The sequence below is a fragment of the Saccostrea echinata genome, unplaced genomic scaffold (genome assembly GCF_033153115.1).
Source record: "Saccostrea echinata isolate AGI-Se365-2 ecotype Australia unplaced genomic scaffold, CSIRO_AGI_Sech_v1 ptg000012l, whole genome shotgun sequence".
Classification (NCBI taxonomy): domain Eukaryota; kingdom Metazoa; phylum Mollusca; class Bivalvia; order Ostreida; family Ostreidae; genus Saccostrea; species Saccostrea echinata.
In genome coordinates this window covers 3,874,478-3,901,894 of record NW_026889761.1, presented here as the reverse complement: position 1 = coordinate 3,901,894, position 27,417 = coordinate 3,874,478, and the positions used below count along the sequence as shown (strand labels likewise).

The 27,417-nt window shown below is 34.0% G+C and overlaps 1 long non-coding RNA gene across 7 annotated transcripts; it reads right to left on the bottom strand.

Moving 5' to 3' along the window:
* On the bottom strand, window positions 1–27,156 carry LOC133185798 (uncharacterized). 7 transcript variants are annotated; one of them, XR_009720957.1, is made up of 13 exons: window positions 26,893–27,156; window positions 25,957–26,142; window positions 25,579–25,788; window positions 17,930–17,973; window positions 16,027–16,088; window positions 15,711–15,809; window positions 15,219–15,277; window positions 15,061–15,087; window positions 14,788–14,859; window positions 10,495–10,627; window positions 8,796–8,983; window positions 5,483–5,626; window positions 1–937 (listed from the first exon to the last, which is right to left on the bottom strand). It is a non-coding gene; the product is annotated as an uncharacterized LOC133185798 (long non-coding RNA). The 7 variants fall into 7 exon arrangements; XR_009720954.1 differs by lacking the exon at window positions 15,219–15,277 and having other exon boundaries at window positions 26,888–27,156; XR_009720951.1 differs by lacking the exon at window positions 15,219–15,277.
* Between the last annotated feature and the right edge of the window lie 261 nt (window positions 27,157–27,417).

Here is a 27,417-nt window from a genome sequence, read left to right as displayed (position 1 = left end):
AACGATCAAAGTCTTTATGTACATGAAAATAATTAAATTATGAAAACAGAGCTTCTAACAAAATCTTCTATGAAATATACATGATGTAATACAAGAATTATATCTACAATACAACACACATGCACACATACATCTTTAACAATGATATGCTATACTATATACAGTGTTCAGTTTGTTTTACGATGTAAAGCTAATCTCAGCATCTTCTTAAAAATTATTGACAGGCTGGTTTCTTTCAAGCACTGGCACCAAGTGAAAAGAAGACGTTCACAGTAGGATTTAAACATTAATTAGCCCCAAAAAATGCAGATCAATAAGAGACAAGTATAAATCTAGTACAATAATACTGATTGTGCATCATAAAATGATATACATGTCACTGACATTGAAGAACAATAAATTGCATAAACACAATGAAAGTGCTGAAATTTTTAACTACATTTGATTTACAGCGAGTTGGCAATAAATAAACAAAACATTTCACTAAAACATAAAGTCTCAATCGACTTATGGACCTGAATTTTTTTACACTACAATGATTATAAATATAGACTGGTGACTAGAAACCAAAATGTCTTAGATTTATACATAAGACTTATACATAGAATAGTGTAGCTAATCTTTCTGATCAAATTCTACAGCTGCATGCAGAGAATATGACAGATGATTTGGTGACAATAATTGACCTGCATGCCAACACTTTCACTGAAAGGGAGTGAATATTCCCTCGTAAGTGCAAACATGCTATATGTACATTTGCAATGCAACTGATTTGTTGTTTGTGATCTTAGTTAATCATACTTATAAGTTAAATTATAGACATTTCTATTTTAAAACATCTTTTATTCCTATCCTCATATGTCAGGCCAGTACTGTGGCAAACTAAATTTGTAACAGCTTCCTTTAGTATCACAATGGAAGGCACTTGTGTCTCATTCTGAAAAAAAAGGAAAAATTTCAATATAATAATATTCTATATATATATATATATATATATATATATATATATATATATATATATATATATATATATATATATATATATATATATATTAGGGATGTCAACGAGTACCCTGTTAACTGGGTACTCGATCGAACGTCCGAATATCGAATACTAAAAATGGTACTCGGTTACTCGGATATGTATTTTTTCTTATTTCAATGTACATATTTTTTCAAAAACTTATCAAAAAATAACTTAAATATGCATATGGGTAATTAGCGTGTCATCATCTACACATGTAAACACCCAATATAGCCTATGGCTGTGTATACAGTAATTAGTGACCAATCACCTGGTACACAGCTGTTCTCACCTATTGTGGTCCTTAATTTTTTTATGGCTTCCATGATTGTTTTTCAGTGAACATTGTTTAATATGGACTATTATCTTCAAATCATTTTTACATAATTTAGTTAATATACGGCGGCGAAATCGGACATGCATAGAAATGCCCCTACCCACTTCAAAATGAGTAAAGATTTAAAAAAATGTTTAAAGTCAGTTTCCATAGTAAGTTTAGTGTATACAGGGGAAACAACCAACATATGAAAAAATATTAGACTAGCGATCCAAACAACATCCGTTCCTTCTCTTTCGCTAGTCTAATCATCACAAATCTGCATAACAGATTGTCCTCCTTTTGCATTGATGAAATAGATCCTAAACAAGAACTGTAAACTATCTGTAATTTTGATGTATTAATTGCGTCATTTGTGTTAATTTAATAAATAAATTTAGTACCAAAAATCATTTCTGTTGGACTCCATGTCTCCATGTTTACATACATTCATAAAAAGCGATAAAAACAGCTTTGGGGTTTAACAAATTAACAATTAAGAGCCATTCTCTGTAACGACTTGAACTTTTATATAGAAGCTGTGGCACGCATAGTCTCAGATTTTCTCCAAACTCCCTATGATAAAAGTCTTTGATATCGTAAACTCAAATCAGGCAAAAATTGGTTGCTACGTGACATGGTTACCATGGCAACATGTCCTAAAGTGTGAAAAATGGCATTTTTCAACATGTTCAGAGTCCCACAGTTAACGTTTGCAGCAAAGCAAACAAGTGGTAATGATTGTTTCTGAAAGTTGAAGGCCTGATGTCTTAAATGCATGATAAACATGTTTGGTAAATCAACTATTACATACGTTACTATGGAAACAAAGTATTCAAAAGTAATAATTTTGCTCATTTAATTTCATAACATCATACACTTAAGAATAAAAAAAATTATAGGTTGAAATACAAGCAAATAATAGACAAGAGATCCTTGTAACATATACCATGGAAGAAATATGATATTTCTTATAGGTTGGCAATGGTTGCCATGGTTTTAATACCAAGAAGGGATTTTAAATTTACTCTCTTAGTGATTAAATCTAATCCTATCTTTTTAAAAAGCATATTTCTATATAACTAATGATCAATTTTTATAGATGTTCATGTGACCCTAATTCTCACATTTCAAAAAATGCAAATTCAATTCTTTAAATAGAGCGTTGCTATGGAAATAAGTCGAAAAAATATGCATAAAAATCTGAAAAATATTCTGTTTCCTTGGATACGTACCCTTGTATGTAGATTCCCAAAACTTTTATGATTGGTAATTATAAAGAACTAACCTGACTTTCAATTTTGACTGCCACCCAATCTCTAACTGGATGCAAAAAGCTGGCACATAGGGTTTAATATTGATATAAAATTCACAAAATTGAACATTTTCCCTTCTTGGTTACCATAGCAACAGTGTTGTATTTTTCAACAAACGTTATCAATATATGATATTCAACTTTAGTTTTACCAGATAAGTACTATTCAAGGTGAGTCAAATAATATGTTTCTTGATTAAAAGGTAAGTAAATTCCTAAGGCAGCAAAAAATATCATTTAAAACAACTGGTACATTGTTTCCATGGTTACACCGCAAAGTAACAATTAATCCCAATTTTTCTTATGTTGTCGGTGTTGCAAGGTCCTAAGGATATATATGTGCGAGTCATGAAATTTATTGTTTTTTCTGAAGATAGTAGCATTAACCCAATCTTAGCAATACATTTTGGATGGTAACACTGTGTTACCATGGCAACCATGAAAGTTATTTTTAGAATAATATTGCCAATACCTAATTACATAAGGTCAAATATTTTTATTGTTTTTTCTTAGGTTGTTGATTGAGTTTGATCATTTAACACCTATCATTAGTGAATATTGAGCGTTTTTCTGCATTTTTCAGCATCTAAAATGTATTCCAAATGTACCCATGGTTACCACTTACTTAGAGATAAATTCTAAATAGTTTCTTTATAGCATAAGTGGCAACAGGGTTTCAGGTTTTGGGGAGAATGGTTTGTTTGTTATTCTTATTCTTTATTAAGGCTTAATAAAGATTCAAAGTAGCTGAAAATTTCAATTTTTTCAACTTTTCTGGCTGTTACCATGGCAACCAAGACACATAGCAACGAAATTTTATTTGATATATGTTTCTGGTGTCAAGTTGTAATAATGGGCAAAGTTTCATCAAAATCGGTGACCATGCGTGGCAAAGAAGTTTAAGTGGTTACAGAGAATCGCTATTAAAAATTAACAAACTTGTATTTAAATTTATATATATATATATATATATATATATATATATATATATAGTGAAATTGTAGTAAAAGTCCACGGTATAGGTAGGTTATAAATTAAAATAAAATCCAAGATAAACAAACAAGTTCACATTTAATTATTACACTAAGCGCTTTCGCCGTGAGGCTCTTCAGAGTGTAACAAAGTTTATAAAAACAATACAACTTGGTTGTTATGACGTCGTTATTGTGACGTCATAAAGGCAGCATTATATATTGGCGCAGGTAAATGTCATTAGGGCGCCAAAAGTAGAGAATTGAACATATGTACATTGTGATGAAATAGACTGCTAATTTTAAGCTATAATGTTCAATTTACATTTAGTTTAGATTTAAATAATTTAACAAAGTAATCTTCCTTGGCTCTCCGTAATTGTTCATTATTTTCTAGAACTTTATAAAAAGGAAATATTAAAAAGTTTCCATTCGCACATGAATCAAAATGTTCACTGCATGGCGTATTCCTGACAGAAGGGTCCCGTATTTGTTGTTTATGGACTCTTACGCGGTCAGCTAGTTTGTTACCGGTCTGTCCAATGTAGTTTTCATGCGGGGAAAACTACATTGGACAGACCGGTAACAAACTAGCTGACCGCGTAAGAGTCCATAAACAACAAATACGGGACCCTTCTGTCAGGAATACGCCATGCAGTGAACATTTTGATTCATGTGCGAATGGAAACTTTTTAATATTTCCTTTTTATAAAGTTCTAGAAAATAATGAACAATTACGGAGAGCCAAGGAAGATTACTTTGTTAAATTATTTAAATCTAAACTAAATGTAAATTGAACATTATAGCTTAAAATTAGCAGTCTATTTCATCACAATGTACATATGTTCAATTCTCTACTTTTGGCGCCCTAATGACATTTACCTGCGCCAATATATAATGCTGCCTTTATGACGTCACAATAACGACGTCATAACAACCAAGTTGTATTGTTTTTATAAACTTTGTTACACTCTGAAGAGCCTCACGGCGAAAGCGCTTAGTGTAATAATTAAATGTGAACTTGTTTGTTTATCTTGGATTTTATTTTAATTTATATATATATATATATATATATATATATATATATATATATATATATATATATATATATATATATATATATTTGTGTCTGCTTTCCTTTGATACCAAATACAAGAGACCCATGGGCCACATTGCTCATCTGAGCACATTGGCTAAGAAAAAGCACAAATCAGTTTAGTATTGAATAGTATTTGATTCCCCATTGTGGCCCAACCCTGGCCTAACCCCAGGGGTTATCATTTGAACAAACTTGAATCTACACTACCTGAGGATGCTTCCAAATCAATGACTGATAATGGCTTTAATGTTCTTGAAAAGAATACCGGTTATTTTTAAAGATTCATTCTACCCCCGGGGATTATCATTTGAACAAACTTGAATATAAACTATGTAAAGAAAGTTTCCTATAAGTTTGAACTTTTTTGGTCAAGTGGTTCTTGAGAAGAAGAATTTTAAAGATGCCACCACATTTTCACTTTTTCTGAAATATCTTCCCTTGAAAGAGGACATGGCCTCCATTTGATCAAACTTGAATCCCCTTTACCCTAGGATGCTTAGTGGCAAGTTTGGTTGAAATTGGCCCAATGGTTCTGGAAGAGAAGTCGAAAACGTGAAAAGTTTACGGACAGAAGACAGACAGACTACAGATAAAATATGATCGAAAAAGCTCACTTGAGCTTTCAGGTCAGGTGAGCTAAGAAGTATATGTAAGGAAAAGTCCTGAACTTCTATAATTTTCTTGGATGTTCTTAAATAGAACAGGACAGGACATCTACTGCATAAATGTATCAGAAGGAATAAACTTCCAAACTTACCAAGAAAAATCAATCAAGATCCTTTCCAGTTCTTCATTTTCATAGTTAAAAAAAACTCTGCTCCAAAAACTTAACCTGGGACACCAACACCAATGCTGAGGGTATCACATAAGGTTCCCCAATTTCGTTGAGTTGAGCTAAAAACTAAGAAATGACTTTTTGTATTATATTCTATGACATTTCTTGTATAAGTATCTCATTCAATTTCAATTACATCATTTACAATGATATATTATCATAGGGGAATAGCAGAGGGGAATAATTTCTCTCAGTAGAATATAAATTAATGAAGCCCAGTTCAAGCCCTGCCCCAAACCCGGACACTTGACCAAGTGTTCCAAAATTTAAAACATTTGTTAAAAATGCCCTTGCTCAACACAACTTTGTACTCTTTTTGTCTCCTAGTTGCCCAGGAGCATAGATGAAGATTTTCAAAGAAATAACGATGTTCAGATTCCACACAGCCCCACATAAACACCAAAAGACCTGACTCAGGGGGCTATTATTTTCATAACTTTAAAAGAGGTATCCTTGCTCAACATAACCATACCATTCATTTGTCTGCTTAATACCACTAGGTAAAGAAGAAGATATTTAGAAAATTTATGCATTTCACTATTTTACCTAAAGAACACCTAAACACTCTGACCTAGATTGGGCCATGAAATTCACCATTTTGAAAGAGGCACCTTTGCTCATCATAACTATGCTTTTATTTTTGGTTAGCTCAATATCCAGGTGCAGAAATGAAAATTTCCAAAGATATATTGCATATATATATACTTTAATAGGCCCCCAAAACACCAGAACCATTGACCTTGGAGCACCACATTTAACAATTTTAAAAGAAGTTTCTTGCTCATCAAGCACTAAATTCATGTGCTAAATACCCAGTAAATCCTCACCCTGACACCAGAACCCCTGACTTTGGAGCCACTTATACTTAGATTACCCAAGAGCAAAGAAGATTTTCAAAAGAAACACATACCGGCACACAAGCATCAATAAAGCCCCACCCTAACATCAGATCCCCAGGGCCTGGGGCCAAGAATTTTACAATTTAAGTAGAGGTGCCCTTGCTTATTAGAACCATGCACCTAGTTTACCTGATAAGTTATACAGAGAGGAGAAGGTTTTTAAAAAGAATTTATCCATTTTCATTATATGATCATTAGAGCTCTGCCCTAACTCCAGAATCCCTAACCCTCCTTCATGAATTTCAAAGTTTTGGTAAGGGCTCAGTGCTTATTACAATCATGCCAACAGTTTGACTGCCAGATGTCCAGGAGTTATGATGAAGATTTTGAAAGATAGCACTAATTTTGATGGTTTAAACTCCACCCCTCAGTCCCCAGGGGGAGGGGGGGAGTGACCATGAAATTCAACATTTTTGTACCCCTTCACTTATTAATGCTATTCCAAAATTAGTTGAAATTGGTTCAAAGGTTCAAGAGAAAAAGCTTAAAAAAAGACCTATAGTTTATGACCAACAAATGACACACATCCACAGAAAAGTGACTCAGGTGACCTAAAATATATTTCTTTGTACATAACTTGTCTCCTAATGCGGTCTTATCCTATATGGGGGTCATGATTTGCATAAATTTGAAACTGCACTACTTGAGGATCCTTGCTTATTAGACTTCCTTAACAAAGCCAAGCTGCTCTTTAGAAAAAAAAAGATTTATAAGTATTTTTCCTATATATATGTATTCCTGTGTCAAATCTTTCCTGATCCTAAATTCTGGGACCACAGTTTGAACAAATTTGAATAGATCTACTCTTTTGTCTAATCCTAATATAAACTCCTTTAGTTGCATGATAGGCTTCTTGATTGTAAACATGACCTTTTATGCACTATAGCTACATATAATCAGTACAATATAAAACAAGAGGCCCATGAGCCACAATGCTCATCTGAGGAATACAACCCTTCTTCATCAACAGATTCTTTTTCCTGTACATATTCCTACTTAAAATTTGATATCATATTGTAGCCCCACCCTTTTCCCAAGAGTCATGATTAACAAACTTGAAATTACACACCCGAGGATGCTTCCATGTAATCATGACTAATCATGACTTTGCTTGAGAAGATTTATACAGATTTTTCCTATATATTTGTACGTAATACTTTCATCCTCTACTGTGTCCCCACCCTACCCCCAGGCATCATGCTTTGAAAAACTTGAATCTAAAAAAGTTGTTGTGGGTGCTTTATTGTCAATATGACTAATCATGCCTTTGCTGTTCTTAATACAAAATAAGATTTTCCCTATGTATTCCCATGTAAAACTCTGATTGCCCGCACTTGCCCCACCATACTCCCAGGGACATGAATTGTATAAAACTTATTTTATTCTATGTCAGGAAGCTTTTACTTGGGTTTCGTATTTTCAAGCCTAGTGGTTCTTAAGAACATTTGAACGATCATACCAAATTTTTACTGTTTCTTAATTATCTCTGCTGGGAAGAGATGTGGTCCTTCGTCAGAATGAATTTCCTTTACCAAAGCATGCTTTGTACGAAGTTTGTTTGAAATTGACACAGTGGTTCTAGAAAAGAAGGTGAAAATGTGAAAAATTATGAAGGAGATGGACAAATGCACAAATTTTGATCAGAAAGAGCTCACTTGAGCCTCCAGCTGATATGAGTTAATGCTAAATAGAGATGTTAGTGTGAAATAATTAATTCAGGAGGTAATTGAATTAGATCCCTCTTCCTTAAAACTTTGATCATTTTTTGTGGTCCCATCCTACCCCAGGAGATCATGAATTGAACAAACTTCAATCTACACTACCTGAGGATGCTTCCCCCACTTCTGCCCCACTCTACACCCCGTGGTCATGATTTGAGCAAACTTCAACCTACACAACCTGAGGATAATTCAATATAAATATGACTGATCATTAGTTTGCTGTTCTTGAGAAGATTTTTAAAGATATTTCCTATATATTTCTATTTATAAATTTGATCCCCTGTTGTGGCCCCATGGCTAAGCTGTGCTTAAGATGAATATTCTTTAATGAGTCTTCCTATATATACCTATGTAAAAATTGTTCCCCTGTTGTGACCCCGCCCTGAAAAAAATAAGGCAGAACATTCAAGAACTTAATGAAAATTGTGGACTTCCTGATACCACATCAGAGCGGAAGGACATGCCAGATATAATAATGCCACCTTCAGTGCCATTGGAATAACCCCATTCCAAGCTGCCACCAATGTGACTTATACCACAAGTGAAAATGTTACTCAGAGGAAAAATGTTGTGGCAGTGTTGTGTGGGAATAAACTATGCAAGAAAGGCAGACACCTGAGAAGCAAAGGAAAGGAAGTTATCTGCCTAAGACACGAAGACTGCACTGCAACCATTCCTCCAGAGGCCACCACTGAAGATGAGAAGAGATGGGCTGCAAAATGGTGAGTTACAAAGTGATGACCGTCCACTAGTCATTTCCCATTTCACCAGTGATGGAGATGGAGCAGCTGCATCTGGTGAATCTGAAAAACAAGGACATGTCATTGAAAACCTTAAAGACTTGCATCATTTCTTTGACTCTCAAAGACAACAGAAGAAATGCAAAACTGCGAAAAATCCAAAACTGTTAAAATGCATGTACTGTATATATCTCAAAGAAAATACTGTAGATCTAAAAGATATCAGCTCTACAATAAAACATAGGTAATCAAAGATTACATAACTCAACTCAATGAATGTCTGTGTAAGGCAAAGTCCCACACTAAACAAATAACCTAGTAGTGTGCATCCCTAGATGCAACATTTATGCAATTTTGCTCTGATAGGGCTTTACAGTTACTTGGGAATGGACTAATCTAAGAACTTTTAACTTGCCAATTATCCAGAAATCCAGCATCTGAAGCAAGTTTGAGAATGTTCATCCCTTGATGCATCATCCTTGCAAGTTCGGTTCAGAAAGGCCTTATAGATTCTTGGTAAAGGACCTGAACCAAAAACTTTAACCTGGTCACTCATCTGGAATATGTAGATCAAATCAAGCATCTGAAGCAAGTCCAGTAGTGTGCATCCTTAGATGTATCATCCATGCAAGTCGGGTCAAGGTACAGCAAATAGTTACTTTAGAATGATCCTGCTCCAAAAACTTTAACCTGGTCACCCATCTGGAAAACGTAGGTCAGATCCAGTATCCGAAGCTAGCCTGGTAGTGTGCATCCTTAGATGTATCATCCATGCAAGTCTGGTCAACATGGGTCTATAGTTACTTTAGAATGAACCTGTTCTATAAACTTTAACCTGGTCACTCATCTGGAAAATGTAGGTCAGATCCAGCATCTAAAGAAGGGTGGTAGTTAGCATCCTAAGATGTATCATCCATGCAAGTTTGGTCACGATAGGGCTTATAGTTACTTGGAAATGAGACCTGCCCTAAAACTTTAACCTGCTCCAAAATCTTCAACCTGCTTTAAAAACATTAACCTGGTCATCTTTTAGCTGAAATTGCAGCATCTGAAACCTTGACTGGTACAAAGAAACACACTATAAACATCTTCCATGCAACTCTGATTTATGTAAGGCATAGAAGTGCTGAAAAAGAAAACTGCTGCAAAAACTATAACCTGGGACGCCGGAGGTATCACATAAGCTCCCCCAACTTCTTTGAGGTGAGCTAAAAATCTAAAGACACTTACAGTAAATCAGTAACAGATTCAATATTAAAAAGGAAGTTGTGTGAAAAGGGAGGGGTGAGGGAGGGGAGTGGGGGGCATTGATGCTGTGTATTTAATTTAAATGTATGAATTTTGTAATTAATAAATAATTTGTAAATTTATAGACTATATAATAATTGTTGTTATGTTTTATTATGCACTGATTCTATTCAACTGTGTAAATGGGGAAAATGTGGAAATGTAAATGATGTATAATTGTATGAGTAAAATGTGACATTTTCTTATATGAGGGAGTCCATACATGTAAAACTGTTTTAATTTTATCTTATTAAAATTATTTTAATTAATTATCTTGTTTTTCTTACCTATCTGATGAATACAACAAAGGTTACAGAGGTGATTGGTAGAAATACGGGTGTCAAAACTCTCTGTTGATGACCAGATAGCATACTGCATTGTATATCCGCCATTACTGATCTTAAACATGGGAGACAACTCCTGAAATCAGAGAAATTGTAGTCAAAATGAGAGTTACCTGTTACTCTTTAGGTCCGACACAATGAAATAATTTCACTACATGTTACTATATAGCTTCAATTAAATTAATTAATTAACTAAGACTCTAAGCAGATAATCAATGAAAGAGAAAATAAAGATTAATGCTTAAACAAACAAGAGGCCCAAGGGCCTTAACGGTCACCTGAGTACAATACAACAATTTAGAGGATCCATAAACTGATAAATGAAGCTCTGTTGCCCAAAAGCAAGAAAATAGTATGATTTGCATCAACAAAATAATTGGTCTAGTATCTATCTGTCCCCCATTTATCACTATTACCATGCAGAATATCAACAAACTGTCTATTTTTTAACCCCATATTTTTACTTCTCACATTGGCCTCTCTTGGCCTTTGAAGAACAATTAAAAAGGATAAGTTATTTTTGTCTCAATTTTATTCATCTATTATTTCCAAGTCTACCTGGGGCCATGAATTTCACAATTTTGGAAGAGGCATTCTTCCTTATAACCATGCACTTCCTTTGTTTGAAAAATACCCAGGAGTAGAGAAGAAAATTTTGAAAAAATTTATGCATTTTCCCTATATAATCAATATAGCCCCGCCCTTACACTAGAACCCCTGATCCAGGGGCCATGAAATTCACAATTCTGGAAAAGGCAACCATGCTTGTCATAACTATGCACCAAGTTAGTTTATTTAAAATCCAAGAGCAGAGAAGATTTTCAAAGAACTAATGCAATTTTACTATATAATCAATAGAGCCCCGCCCTAACACCAGAACCCCTAACCCTGGGGCCATGAAATTCACAATTTTGGAAGAGGCACTCTTGCTCATCATAACTATGTACGTAGTTACTTTATTTAATACCCAGGAGCAGAGAAAAAGATTTTCAAAGAATTAATGCATTTTCACTATATAATCAATAGAGCCCCACCCTAACACCAGAACCCCTGACCCTGGGACCATGAAATTCACAATTTTGGAAGAGGCACTCTTGCTCATCATAACTATGTACTTAGTTACTTTATTTAATACCCAGGAGCAGAGAAGAAGATTTTCAAAGAATTAATGCATTTTCACTACACAATCAATAGAGCCCCGCCCTAACACCAGAACCCCTGACCCTTGGAACATGAAATTCACAAGTTTGGAAGTGGCACTCTTGCTCATCATAACTATGTACTTATTTAGTTTATTTTATATCCAGGAGCAGAGAAGAAGATTTTCAAAGAATTAATGCATTTTCACTATATAATCAATAGAGCCCCAACCTAACACCAGAACCCCTGACCCTTGGGCCATGAAATTCACAATTTTGGAAGAGGCACTCTTGCTCATCATAACTATGTACTTAGTTGGTTTATTTAATATCCAGGAGCAGAGAAAAAGATTTTCAAAGAAATAATGCACTTTCACTAGATGATCTATAAAGCCCCACCCTAGCACCAGAACCCCTGACCCTGGGGCCATGAATTTCATCAGGGCTCTCACACCCATTTTTGGTACTGGGGCCGGGGCCAATGGAATTGGGAAAAAAGCGTTGTTTTTATAAAAATTGGGAAATTTTTACCAATCATAATTTTAACTCTTTAAACAAGAAAAATCAAATAAACACAGAATAATCATAGAAACTGAAAACAAATCATCTTATTTATTCAAGGTAGATCTTAATTAGACATGTAATTGACTGTTCAGATGTTTAGAACTTTAAAATAAAATGTTCAATGAGATTCTGTTAATTGTAGAGCGGCAGCCTGTTGTTTAAACAAAGTGTCTATTTTCTTACATTTGTTAGTTGTCTTAGTAGAAATCTTTTTTCTATAGTATTCACATTATGCGACATGTTTGTGAATAAACAAGTCGTACCTAAGAGAATTCGTAATTTACCGTATTTAGCTGAATATAATACGCACTTTTTTTCTGTGAGAAAGGGGTGCGTATTTTACACCACAATGGGATTTTGATAGGTTTTTCTTTCATGTGAAACATTGTTATCATACGCACATACCGTAGTATTACCTAGAGAGTTACGCAATTTCTTGCTGTTTATCGCCGTATTTAAAACTCTGGAAAGTTATTGTTGGAATGTAGGCTTGTTAAAAATGTTATATTTATAACCTTTTGATGGTTAAATTAAATTTGAAAGCAAGTTAAAATTAATTTGTGCTGCATGTTCATCCTCTCCGTGTAGGCCGCCATTAACGATGTTATTTATAGATGTTCACACATTTCTTTGCCACGTGCTTCCGTAATCATAGTACACGTGTACCTAATCAGTCAGACACTCGGTCAAAAAAGTAATAAGTCATATTTTAATGAAATACAATAAAATAAAATTTATTTTAGGTTTTAAATAACTCAGTGAAAATTAATTTCAACATAAACACCCCTCTATACAACCAAATGAATGGAAGCCAATGTTGTGAACACGTGCGCTTGTCAATTGATAATTACCCCTCAACACCCCTTCAGGCAATTAAATTGTTTACCGACTCCAAAGCATTGTTTTTACAGTTAGAGCACTGATTATTTACTGCCCTTATTAATGGCTTTGATTATTTTCTTTGTTAAAAATCGGGGGTTGGTTTATTATCTTTCGTACGTATTAGCGTGTGTTGATTACGACACATTAAACAGTAAAATGCTTGTTAAATGTAATTTTACTTTATCTGATATCGGTCTCGTATTAAAATGATTGAGAGTTAAAAAAGGAAATATGAAGTATGTTGAAACTTAAGTGTTATCATTTACTCGTGCTATGTAGAAAAATAAGATATCCACGAAGATTACTTCGCTGTATGATGACATATATCCCACCTTTGTACATCATTTTTCACAGCTTTGGAGGTGTGTTGATACCTACACTTTACACGCTTGTTAAAATTTGATTTTTATTTTTATAACATCAGCTATTTATTTAATTAATTAATTTCAAGTTCAAAAGAAGAAAATCGCAGTCTATGAATACTTTGATGTTGCAATATCGCTTGCCCTGTTAATTTACATAATTTTCAACATGATTACCTTAAACTAAAAATAAATATGACAACTGTTAAACTTGCAACAATATCTCGTGCTTTGTTAAATAATTTCCACAAAGAATAGTTAGAATACGGCGACGTATAATTTCATTATCACCGTATGCTAAAAAAATTAATAATAAACTCTGTTAATACTTTAATGCAACATTATCTCGTGCTTTGTTAAAATAAATAATTTCCTCCAGATTGCCGCGATATGGAAAGTCAAGATTAAGAAATAAAAACGCATTTGAATAAAATATCGTGTTCTGTAAATTTTCGGCACTTTATCTCCGCGTTGATTTTCATAGCAAATTACCGCGATTTTCAGAAGTTCAGAACACCGCTTGGTAAAAGTTTCTGCTGCGTATAATACAACCGAACTGCGATTTTTCCCCCAGTTTCAGGCTCAAAAAGGTGTGGGGGTGCGTATTTTACACCAGTGCGTATTATATTCGGCCAAATACGGTACTATAGTCGACTTTCGCTTTCATTTTAAACTGGTTCCAGCATATATATGAACTACCAGTTTACAACACGGAAGTGTTTCCTTCATATATCTTCACAGTGCTTTTAAGACTGTCAAAAATATGCTTTCTATTTTTTAACAGTAATAAATTTTAAGCAATCATACATTGGGAATTTTTACACTCAAATTTGGGAAAAAAGGTGCCTTTTTCACGTTGGGAACGGGGCCGAATATCGGCCCCAATTAAAGAGAATCGAGAGCCCTGTTCATAATTTTGGTAGAGGGCTCAATGCTTATTACAATCATGCTAACAGTTTGACTGCTTGATGTCCAGGAATAAAGAAGAAGATTTTTAAAGATTGCATTAATTTTGGTGGTTTTAGCCCCACCCCTTAGGCCCCAGGGGGGCAGGGACCATGAAATTCAAAATTTTTGTTCCCCTTCACCCATAGAATGCTATATGCCAAATTTGGTTGAAATTGGTTGAGCGGTTTCAGAGAAGAAGCTAAAAATGTTCAAATGTTAACACACATTGCACGATGACAGACAAAAACGGATAGCTATAGGTCACCTGAGTGACTCAGGTGACTTAAAAATTGAGACCAGAAAAAATACACCCGACAGTAATTAACAGTAAACATATCTACCCTGAAATACACGTAGGCTTCACATGTTAACAAACATACTACACACCATCCAGGATGTTGCACCATGCACACCTAAAAAAAAGTTCCCTTTAATTAAGTGGGACAATTCTGCTAAAGATATGATATTCTTAGCTCATGAGTCCAAAATTAATACTGTAGGCCTAAAATAAGATGCCAAAAATGAAAAAATAAAAATAAATTGTCTCTCGTTATATATACAACTACAACTGACTAAGTTCATTTTGATTGGCTGTTTCCTTTGAACATACTCACGTCTTGTAATGAAATCTGTATTCATTTCTGAAAATATAAATGCATAACATCAAAATCACTTTTCTTAAAGTTCTCCTCAGAAGAATATTATCTATGAGTGAAGGCAATGTCTATCATAAATTGAATGTTCTAGTAGTGTGCACATCTACATGCCTTACCATACAAGTTTGGTCTAGTTAGGAATTATAGTTTCTTGGGAATGTCCAAAATAATCATCCTGAAAATAAATGTCTTATCATCCACTTAAGTCAGAAGCATCATCCATGCAACTTTTTGTACAGGTAGAGCTTATAGTTACTTGAAACTTTGGTACTTTGTAAAAGTTTTATGGGCAAGTTCATTCCCAAGTAACTATAAGCTCTACGCTTAAAGTTACTTGGGAATGAACTTGCCCATAAAACTTTTACTGGGATGTCAACACACTTCTAAAGCAAAAGCTCATCTCGACTTTGTTGAGGTGAGCAAAAAATATTCAGTTTACTGCCTTTTGAACATTTGTTGTCACATTGTAGAATTGGTAGTGTTTTCTTTAAATATGATTAATTATTATGCTGAGGAGTGTCCAAGAAATGTAAAACAATGTATTCTCTGGGGGGAAAAAGTGATTCTATCACACCATCTAAGTTTGTTGGTATGCCAGTCTAACCTACCAAATGAACCACTTGTAGAAATCTTTATGGATGAGGAATTAGTGTCTTATAGTCATCCTGCCTCCCAATGATGGCATCATCAGAATCTGTCTCCATTCACTGTAATTATGACAAACTATTGCATAATTTTAAGTTGAAAGGAAAGCAAATGATATTTATATGAAATAACAAGATGTGTTTGTGAAACATTGTTGTCCCCTATGGCAGTTCAAGACAAAGGTTTGGATTTTTCAAATTTAGGTTGAGGTCTACAAGGTTAAAGTGAAGAGTTCAAAAAGTGTTTGTATTCAAAGAAAGGTCTTGTCACAACAAATACCATCTTCTCTAGTCAAAGGTTTCTGATCTGCTACTCTCCTTACAAACCCTTGGCATATGGTGCTCTCAAAAGATGGGAAGTACAGTCTAAGCAAAAAGTCTGAATCAGATCTGTTCATCAATTTTTAAAATCTCTTATACAGATAAAATGCAGGAATGTTTTTGAACTCAGTCAAATTAGTTTATCAGCTAAAAGACATGTTCAGGACATACATGTATATCAAAACATACAAACAAAGTGATTACAGTCTTTTGTCCCTTTTAAGTCTATTTGCTTTAAGGGGAGGGGATGGGTGGGTACTGATTACAATTACTCGCCCAAAACCTTCAATTAAATTACCATTACCATTACAAGGATTTTGAAATGTAATTAATTAAATTACAATTACTTTGCAAATGTAATTAATTAAATTACAAATTACATTAGGAAAAAACGTATAAAAATAAACAATGATAAATAGTCATGAACATTCATTTATATTCATATACATTTAGTAACTTTTTTTTTACATGAAGTAAACATTGTTTAGATGTTATGAATTTTTTAAAAATTGTGTCCCCTAACCTACATCCATCAGATTTTTCTGCCACAATGAAGATATTTTACACTGGGGCATTTGTGACATGAATACTTACCGGTAAATACTGACTAGTAGCAAGTTTCAGGGCTTATTATAAATATTATTGACCCTTTTTGGTCCAGGGTCCTGTACCCTTTTGATTGTAAATTTTTCATAGAAAAGTGGCAAAATTGGGAAATGTTGTTGAATTTTATTTATTTTTTGATTAAAGAGTTAAATAGTGGACTTGTTCCCTATATACACATAATATATATCTTTAAAAATGATTTAAATTTCAAAACATGTTATTTCTATATATAAACAGCATCAAAAAATTGAATTTGGTCATCAGTTGGGAATCGTTACCTCAATTTAGGGAAAAAAAGAGAGCCAATTTTCAACTGGGACATGGTCCTTTTACAGGACCCGGATGCTGTTTTACATTAATTCATGTGTCCATTTTTAAAGCTTTCTGATATATTTATGGAAAACAATGGGTGCATTTTGCCTTGTTTCCTGCTTTTTTATCATCCTAAGCAATATATCTCAAAATGTTATATTTGACATATTGTGTGTCAAACTACTGTCTTCCCACAAATTTTTAATATATTATAAATATTGGTGTTATAACACCAAATTATATATTACAAAAAAGATTTGTGGGAAGACATAGTCAATGTATGTGTACAAAACTACCATTAGGTATATACTAGTCAAAATGAGTGTAAAATCTCTATTTAAGTTTAGTGTCAATATGAACATGACCCTAGGGCACTACTTAGCACCTGTTAATCACTTCTAAGACAAGCTGTAGGTATGGAAAACAAAGAATTAGAAGCCAATGGACTAGATATTTTAAGTGTCAATTCATACACAACTTAATGGAAATTATTTATTTTATTTTTACATTATAAACAAAGAGATAAATATGATTAAAAAGTTTTGAAGAAAATACTTTTTAAAGAGGAAACAGCAATTCACTAAATAAAGGAAATATATGATTAAAAAAAAATTATTATAGAACATTTTGTAAAAATAAATCAGTTAACCTTTCTTGAATAAAGTGTATGGGATTTGAAGGGGTGGAGGCTATTTCTCATTTATTAAACACAGGTGTAATTGAATGTAATTGAAAAGTAATTGTGAATTACATGCTTTTCTCAAAAGTAATTAATTAAATTACAATTACATGTAATTGAAAATTGGGTCAATTACACATTACTTTCAATTACATCAAAATTCGTAATTAATTACAGTCAATTACCATTACACATTACCATTACCCCATCCCTGGTACTAAATAGCATCTTTTGATTTTATCAAATGACAACTATGTTAACCTACCTTTTCTCATCTTTGCTCCAGCCTTTTCTTTCTACTTGTTTTACCTGGAAAAATTTCACAAAATTTTCATTTTAGGTGTTGTACTACATTTTAACATCTTAGAATTTTATGAAATGGGATCTTTTTTCACAGTTTTCATCAAAAGAGCAGATCTGAAAAAAAATAATGACCTTCTTAAGAGATATATGAACATGTATATGCCCATTATGAAAGCATTTCAATATTCTAAGAAAATAAACCACCAAATACATGTACTTGTTTTTAACAAAAAAATACTGTATAAGTGGAAATCTTAGTGAGATGCCAATTTAGAAATTTACCCCCAAATTTTTAGCAAGAAGTAATTTAAGTGATTTTGTAATATCAAGAGAGAAAGCTATAACAGCCAAAATAGAATAAATTGTTAGCAATATTCAATTTTAGCAATCTCAGTTCCCTCACTAAAAATGCCAAAATTGAATCCTCCCTAAAAATTCTGCTTCTATGGTAATTTGAATTCACAGAAATTATACTCATTTACAGAATTGCAAATGATTTCTTGCAATGACAAAGAATTTAAAATAAGTATAGACGATTATAAAATACAATAAAAATCTTTGAGTATATCTGGTGCAGTTTTTTGGGGTTATCAAACACATTTTTAAAATTGTTCTTTCATTTGCAAAAATTCCAGTGAAGTAAAATATGAAACTAGGAACATTACTTCATCAACCAAACAATAATAAAAACAAAGGGGGAGTTTCGATAAGGCGGTTTTTCGGCCCCTCACGAAATTTTCTGAAATTTTTTATATTTTGTAGAAAAACTCCTTATCGTCCAAAAAATATGAAAATAATTTATGTGAAGCATTTTCCGGTCACGTGATAATTGAAAATTTAAGTATACCCCCTTTTGTATATTTTTGGAGTAGACATTTTTATAGGGGGAAAGTGGATTTTTTAAATCGTCAAAATAATAAATGAAATAGGGTAAATATGAATAAAGACATAAATTAACCAATTTCAACAATTTTTTTTACGGAAAATGGTATTTACCTTACGCGAATATTTTTTTTTTAAGGTGCGATATTTTTCTGGTGTGTTAAATGTTACTTTTCTTTAAAAGAGGACGAATTGATCTTATAAAACATAAACATATATAGAAAGTTTTAACATCATAATTAATCGACAGTTTATATGTAAACTTTACAATCAATATTTAACATTTTCCCATACGAAAAATGCAAATGAAAAGATATATGGACATGAGATAGGTAAACGTAAAAACGTCATATACAGGGATATGCAATACATTTTCATCAATGAGTTTATACAACTACATATTTTATAAAAATATACCTTAATATCATAAAATTGAAATTAAAGAGGCTGGGGGGTTGTGGCCATTTTTAGACTATATTGATCTCCTTTAGAAGAAGAGCTCCATATGAAGATATAGAAAATGATCAAATTTTAAAACTAAAATTTTGGAAATTTTTCTTTGCCGAATGATAGTTGACAGCTTAAGATATCATATCTAAAAATTAAAGTTAAATCTGGTGGTTAATTTGTTGACCCCCCAGCCTCCTTAAATAAAATGTTTTGAAGTAAAAAGATTAAAAAATAAATGCAACTTTATATACATACATGAATAAGAAGTTTATTTAAAAGAATCATATTGCTATGTAAGCTGGTACGTTGTAGGTGCAAGGTAAGAAAAATATTTTATCTGGCAGCCACCACATAATTATTTGGCGGCCACTAGAAAAATATATCTGCCAAATAGCTTTCCTGCAGCCAAAACATAAATAACTGGCAGCGACCAGAAACTTATTTGGCGGCCAACACATAAATAACTAGAAGCAGGCAAGTAAGTTTCTTGCGGTGTAGACATGTAATCTTGCTAATAAGGCATGAAACTCCCAGATTTGACTACAAACAGAAGTTGTAGATGTCGTTAAAGGCAGAGATTTTAAGCACCGCCTTTAAAAATACCTGGTCTGTGTACCTCTGTCAATCAAGTGCATTAAGGTACATCATTGGGTGCTACAACTTGATTGGCAAACCACTAAATTTTTTCTGGCAGCCGCCAGATATTTCAATGGCAGGCCAGATAATATTTTTTTTTTACCTAGCACCTACCGGCTTCAGTATATTGCAATGTATTTGATAATATGAATAATATTAATTACAGTCAAAGATATTTTATCATGATACGTAATATGTGAATAGCCAAATGATGGAAAAATCTATAATACATTGAGTGTTTCCTTTTCATTATGAAACTTAGAAGTATTTGCCTGCATCATGTTTTCAGCATAACTGAGAGAATCCCAGCCAGGACTAATTTCCTATCGCTTCCCCGCTCTCCATAGATACTTAAGTTGCTTCACCAACTCTAGTCACTCCTCATTTAGAGAGTTTTAGAATTCATTATAAATGATTTGCTAGACCAAAGCGCAGTTCGAAATACACGTGTAAATGCCAAAGATATGTGTTTAATCCTTAATCAGGCAGACATATGCGCCTAGACATCCAGACTTAAAACAATCCACGTTCCCTATATGTCAATCACACGGAAATACATGGGCACTTCTCTAGCATGTTGGAGCGTGAATTTCTATACAAGAAAGTCAAAAATATTTGTATTTTTGACTTTCTTGTAACTATGCATGATAAATAACGTTAAGGAATGGACTTGCTTTAAAACTTTTTTGTTCAGTTCCAGCATCTGAACCATGTCTGGTAGTGTGCAATCCTAGATGCATCATCAGTGCAAGTTTGGTTATGATAGGGCTTATAGTCACATAAGAATGAGACACACTTCAAAATCTTTAACCTGCTCTATCATTAAGGAAATGTAGGTCATATCCAGTATCTAAAGCAATCTAATAGTGTGCATCTGTAGATGCATCATGAAGCAAGTCTGATCAACAAGTGCTTACAGCTGCTCTGGTCCAAAAACTTAAACCTGCTTTTAAAACATTTACCTGGACATTCTTTGGCTAAAATCCAGCATTTGAAACCTTACTGGTGACAAGGAAACATGCTAGATCAGGTGACTGTGATTAATATAGGGCATAGATATACTTGAAAAAAAATCTGCTTCAAAAACTTTTACCTGGAACACCGATGCTGACGGTATTACAAAAGCTCCCCCAACTTCGAGGAGGTGAGCTAAAAATGTGACGTTAGCGTTAACGTTATATGTTGGCGACAAAAATAGTATCAAAATGAAGACAGGATACGATAATGTTTTCTACTGTTAATACATGTATAATCGAGAATCTTCTTTAATTCAACAAAATATGCTACTTTTGGCTTAGTATTTTAACACAGAGTCAGATCAAGAAACCAGGAGTTTCTACTTTTAGATATGCATGTTATGCAATTTTCAATTTTTGGATATGAAGTGCACAGGCGACACTCATCATATTTCAAGAAATTAGTGTGCAGAGTATATCTAATTACTGAACAAATTTAGGTGAGTGTCCCTCATGCACTTCATATTCTAAACATCGATTTATAAATGCCACCCTCTTATATTTTCCCATGAGCCTAATGTTAACGAATCTGAGTGTACATCTAAGTATGTATCAGCTACGGTGTTAATTCTTCTCATATTAACTTTTAAAATATAAATAACAAAAGTTAACATATTTATCTTGAATACTAAACTAGTTTTGAAAAAATAAATTGAAATTTATTTTTAAGAAAAAGTGGGCCGCTGAGCAGCCTTATCGAAACTCCCCCTTTAACATCAAAATTTCAAACTCAGAATGTCTGGATCTAAACTGACTTGTTTTGTTCCAGCTTGACTGGGTTAGGTTTTAACTAGAGTGGGTTTGATTCTAAACTGACTTATTCATGTTCCTGTCTAACTGGATTAGATTTCTACCTGACTGGGTTAGGCTCTAAACTGACAGTTTTATGATTCTGCCTGACTGGGTTAGGTTCTGAACTGACTTGTTCATGTTTCTGCCTGACTAGGTTACATTTTTTCCTGACTGGGATAGGTTCTAAACCGACAGTTTTATGTTTATATCTGACTGGGTAGGTTCTAAACTGACTGTTTCATGATTCTGCCCGACTGGGTTAGGTTCTTAACTGACAGTTTCGTGATTCTGCCTGACTGGGTTAGGTTCTTAACTGACTTGTTTATGTTCCTGCTAGGAGTGAAACGGTTCACCGCGGTATCGATGCACCGCGGTATTTTTTCTCGGTTTGATACACGGTGCAAAATCTCTAATTTTCGGTTCGGTTCATTTTTCGGTCGGGATCGTTATTCAGTCGGGTTTGGCATAAGGTATAACACGTTACTCAGAATAAATAAGTATAGAAAACGTAAATTTTTGATGACTGATAGCTTGTAAAATAATTTTTGACAGTCAAATAATTTTAATCAATTTCTTCTAGTCAATTTGCAAATAAAATTCGTAAAATATGTGACTAGATTTAGAAAAAGAAAGCATAAAACAACGTAGAATTTGTTTCCTTCTATCAAAATGTATCGTATCGAAAATAACCGAACCGAGACAAAATTATACAATACGTATCGAACCGTGAAGGAGGTGTATCGTTTCACCCCTAGTTCCTGCCTGACTGGGTTAATTTCTTAACTGACTTGTTCATATTACTGCCTGACTGGGCTATGTTTCTACCTGACTGGGTTAAGTTCTGAACCGACTGTTTTATGCTTCTGAATGGGTTATGTTTCTACCTAACAGGGTTGGGTTTTAAGCTGACTGTTTTCTGATTCTGTCTGACTGGGTCAGGTTCTAAACTGACTTGTTCATGTTCTTGCCTGACTGGGTTAGGTTTCCACCTGGCTGGGTTAAGTTTCTTCCTGACTGGGTTAGGTTCTAAACTGACTGTTTTATGATTCTGCCTGAGTGGGTTAGGTTCTAAACTGACTGTTTTATGTTCCTGCCTGAATGGGTTAGGTTCTAAACTGACTTGTTCATATTACTGCCTGACTGGGTTATGTTTCTACCTGACTGGGTTAAGATCTGAACTGACTGTTTTATGTTTCTGACTGGATTATGTTTATACCTGACTGAGTTGGGTTTTAAGCTGACTTTTTCTGATTCTGCCTGACTGGATTAGGTTCTAAACTGACTTGTTCATGTTTCTGTCTGACCTGGTTATGTTTAATCCTGACTGGGTTAGGTTCTAAACTGCCAGATTTATGTTTCTACCTGGCTGGTTTATTTTTCTACCTGATTGGGTTAGGTTCTTAACTGAATGTTATACAATTCTGCCTGACTGGGTTAGGTTCTAAATTGACTTGTTTATGTTTCTGTCTGACTGGGATAGGTTTCTTCCTGACTGGGTTGGGTTCAAAACTGATAGTTTTATGATTCTGCCTGACAGGGTAATATTTCTGCCTGACTGGGTTTGGTTCTAAACTGACAGTTTCATGATTCAGCTCGACTGGGTTAGGTTCTTAACTGACTTGTTCATGTCCCTGCCTGACTGGGTTAAGTTCTAAACTGTCTTGTACATATTACTGCCTGACTGGGTTATGTTTCTACCTAACTGGGTTAAGTTCTGAACTGACTATTTCAGTTTCTGAAAGGATTATGTTTCTACCTGACTGGGTTGGGTTTTAAACTGACTGTTTTCTGATTCTGTCTGACTGGATTAGGTTCTAAACAGACTTGTTCATGTTTCTGTCTGACTGGGTTATGTTTAATCCTGACTGGGTTAGGTTCTAAACTGCCAGTTTTATGTTTCTACCTGACTGGCTTAGGTTTCTACCTGACTGGGTAAGGTTTCTACCTGACTGGGCAGGGATTTATCAGTACCTTCTCAGGGGCCGAAATTCGGCCCCATTCCCAATTGAAAATGAGTTAAATTTTTCCCAATTTGGCAGTATTTTTTCCCAATTGGTGAACAATGCTTTTGTATTTAATTATCTTGGAAAAACACAAGGAAAATTGTCAGATTGTCTGTAATATTCATCTATTTAAGTCATTAAGCAAAGCTACAGTCATAACACATGTTTAAAAACACTGTAAAAACATCGCCAACTTTTAATCCGAATTTCCTCCGTTTTTCTGAAAATGGTGATATTGTGTAATTATATAGATTTATTAAGTTATTTCTACCTACTCAATTGATCTACGAGTGTATGGTAAGGTCTGTAGGCATTATTTCAAATAGAAAAATATATTTTCAATGCATTAATACATATTAAAAGAGGACTTTGAGAAAATGTATACTTGCAGGAGATTTATATATTCTCCAGAAACAGATTCTGTAATGACCTAAATTGGAATCTCATACGCACATGTACTACCCTAAGTTGTATAAACACTTTATACTCATTGAAGTCAATTTTACTTTTATTAGTCTGTTATTCATAATTGATCTTGTATGAAGTTGGATCATATATATTGTCTGTTTGGTTGCCCAAATTAGAGTTCATGCTGAAATGTTAAATGAATTACACCTGAATACATGATTTAAGCAACATTTTTAATTTTTCCCAATTTCATCAAAAAGCCGATAATTTTTTCCCAATTCCCCAAAAATGGCATTTCCCAAAATAGGCTGATAAATCCCTGCTGGGTAAGGTTTCTACCTGACTGGGTTAGGTTCTTAACTGAATGTTACGCAATTCTGCCTAGGTTCTAAATTGACTTGTTCATGTTTCTGAACTGACTGTTTTATGATTATACCTAACTGGGTTAGGATGTGAACTGACTGTTTTATGTCCCTGATTGACTGGGTTACTTTCCTGAATGGGATAGGTTCTAAAATGAATGTTTTATGATACGCTCCGACTGCGTTAGGTTCTAAACTGACTAATTCATGTTTCTTACTGACTAGGTAATGTATCTTCCTGACTGGGTTAGGTTTTAAACTGAGTGTTTGATGTTTCTACCTGACTGGGTTAGGTTCTAATATGACTGTTTTATGTTCATGCCTGACTGAGTTAAGTTTCTATCCGACTGGGTTAGGTTCTTAACTAACAGTTTTATGATTCTGCCTGACTGGGTAATGTTCTAAACTGACTTATTCAATTTTTAGCCTGAGTGGGTTTTGTTTCTGCATTACTGATTTGGATCTGAACTGACTAATTCTTGTTCCTGCCTAAGTGGGTTAGGTTTCTGCCTGACTGGGTTAGGTTCTAAACTGACTGAAGGAAGTCACTTTAAGTCTGGGTAAGCTAGGTTCTAAACTGACTTTATCATGTCCTTCCCTGACTGGAATATATGTTGTTCTGAACAAGATTCCTAAATGACCACACTCAAGTTTTTGCTTATTCTTAATTATTTCCACTTGAAAGGGGGCATGATCCTTCATTTAAATCTTTACACAAGGATACTCTGTGCCAAATTTGGTTAAAATTAGTTTCAGAGAAGAAGAGGAAATTGTGAAAAGTTAACCAAAAAATCAATGATGTAAATGACTACATGCTACAATCTAATTGAAATTAAATCCTTTGATCAGCTCACATATAATCGCTACACAAAGTGTGTAGGGATCATATGTGAGCAGATCAAAGGATCTAATTTTAATTAGATTGCACATGCAATGGACAAATTTGGATCAAAAAAGCTCACCTGTGCCACTGTGCAAAAGGAGGAAGGGGTATTGATGCTGTGTATGTAGTTTATATATGTTCTATTTTTATTACATATTAAAATTATTTTCAACAATTACCTTGTTATTTTACCTGTCCAAAGAACATGACAAAAAAGATAACAGGGTGATTGGTAGAAATATAGGCATACAGGTGTCAAAACTCCCTTTTGGTGAACAGTCTGCATCACTCATTGTTTATCCACCATTAGTGATCTTTAACAGAGGAGACTATGTAGGTTTCACATGTTGACAGTCTACACACCATTGAGTAAACTACATCATTTCCAACTAAAAGAAATCTTTTTTATTCACAATAAATGGATTGAAATATGCTGCTCAAAATAACTTCAAAATATCAATAACTTCCTCATTCAATTTAAAAAAAAATCTTATTGAAAATACCAGATCATAAGTTTAGTTTAAGTACACTTCATACTTTCTTGGACGTTAACAAACCTAGATGAAAATGGCAGATAGGCAAGTTCAATTGCTGGTGATCAGACACAAGAAGCTCAGGCAGGTCCAATTGCTGGTGACCAGATACACTTAGTGGTTTGGATTGTGCTGACCGGGATGTCGGCATGGGTGGATTAGAGCAGCTTACAAGCTATGCAGGAGTCCAAGTTTGATTCCCTGTCAATCCTTTCCAGTTATAATATTAAATTAACATATGAAAAAGCATAGATATTAGCGAGCGCAGCGAGCAGCGCAAAGCGCCGCTCATCACTCGGAGCTCTAAAAGCAATGCCTGGGCGAAGAGAAAATTCTGACTTTGCAAATTGATCCAAATGAATTTTTTTCCACAGTTACCTGTGGTCCCATAATGCTTTGCGAATTGCTTCTCCCCACAAACAACGTTCTCGCAGTAGCAAGAAGTTCCAAAAAAAAATATACACCCACGTTGATTTGATGGATATATAGCAGACAAATAGTAGATTAAAACTTCTTTATTAAAATAAGCCCTGTTCAGACTTTGTTTTGGTAATGCTACTTACAAGCGACGTTATATGACGTCAGAGTCTAGACGTACTAAAAGTCTCGTGCAGTTTGATAACTTTGAAGAGCCAGATCTAAATTAAAACTGAATATAGGTATCTGCGCTCACCCTTACGGTTGCACCGTCAACATATTAAAAATGTACAAGACATTGTACGTTCGAAAATTACAAAATAATTCCCCTACTCTCGCACTGAAAGTCTTCAAACTTCTATACATTTATAATATATATATACACACTTTTGAATAAATTCACTAAATTCTAAAGAAAATAAGGAGCTGTGTAAGAGTGTAGGGTGCTAACTTTATTGAAAAATGAGAGGGGTAGATGTTGATTATACTAGGCCTACGTTTTCTAGTGGGGTTTCTTACATAAACCATAAAAATACACCTCACCCTCCGGCCGCCAGTCCGCTTCTTTTTTCTTATACAATGCACATAACACAGCTCATCGATGTAGCATCAATGTTTCGGTGTATTTTTCTTTGTGACCTCTTCGTTTCTACTTCCGTTTCATTTTCAGTTCTTGCTAATCATGCCAAACGTTATTTCTCCCGCCGCTAAACTAACTTCGGGATCGATGTACTCAGCTACATAATATAAAACTGAAACCATACCGGAATTAATTTTCCCGAACTGCTTGACTGGTTAAGTAATAGACTCTACCGAGCCGGTTAGGGATTTTAAACCACCACGTTTTCGTTTGACTTCAATCGTGTGATTTGTTTACAAATACACGAGCAAGCTTTGTCTTCTCATTATTTTTTGTGTGAACCCCCCCCCCCAATGGAATTTTAATATATTAATTTCTTTTAAAATAAACTGACTCTGAGGATATAACTTTAAGAAAGAGGAAACTTTTATGGAGATTTTTTTTTTCATGCAAAACCAAAATGATTTCTTTTACCATAATAATCAGAC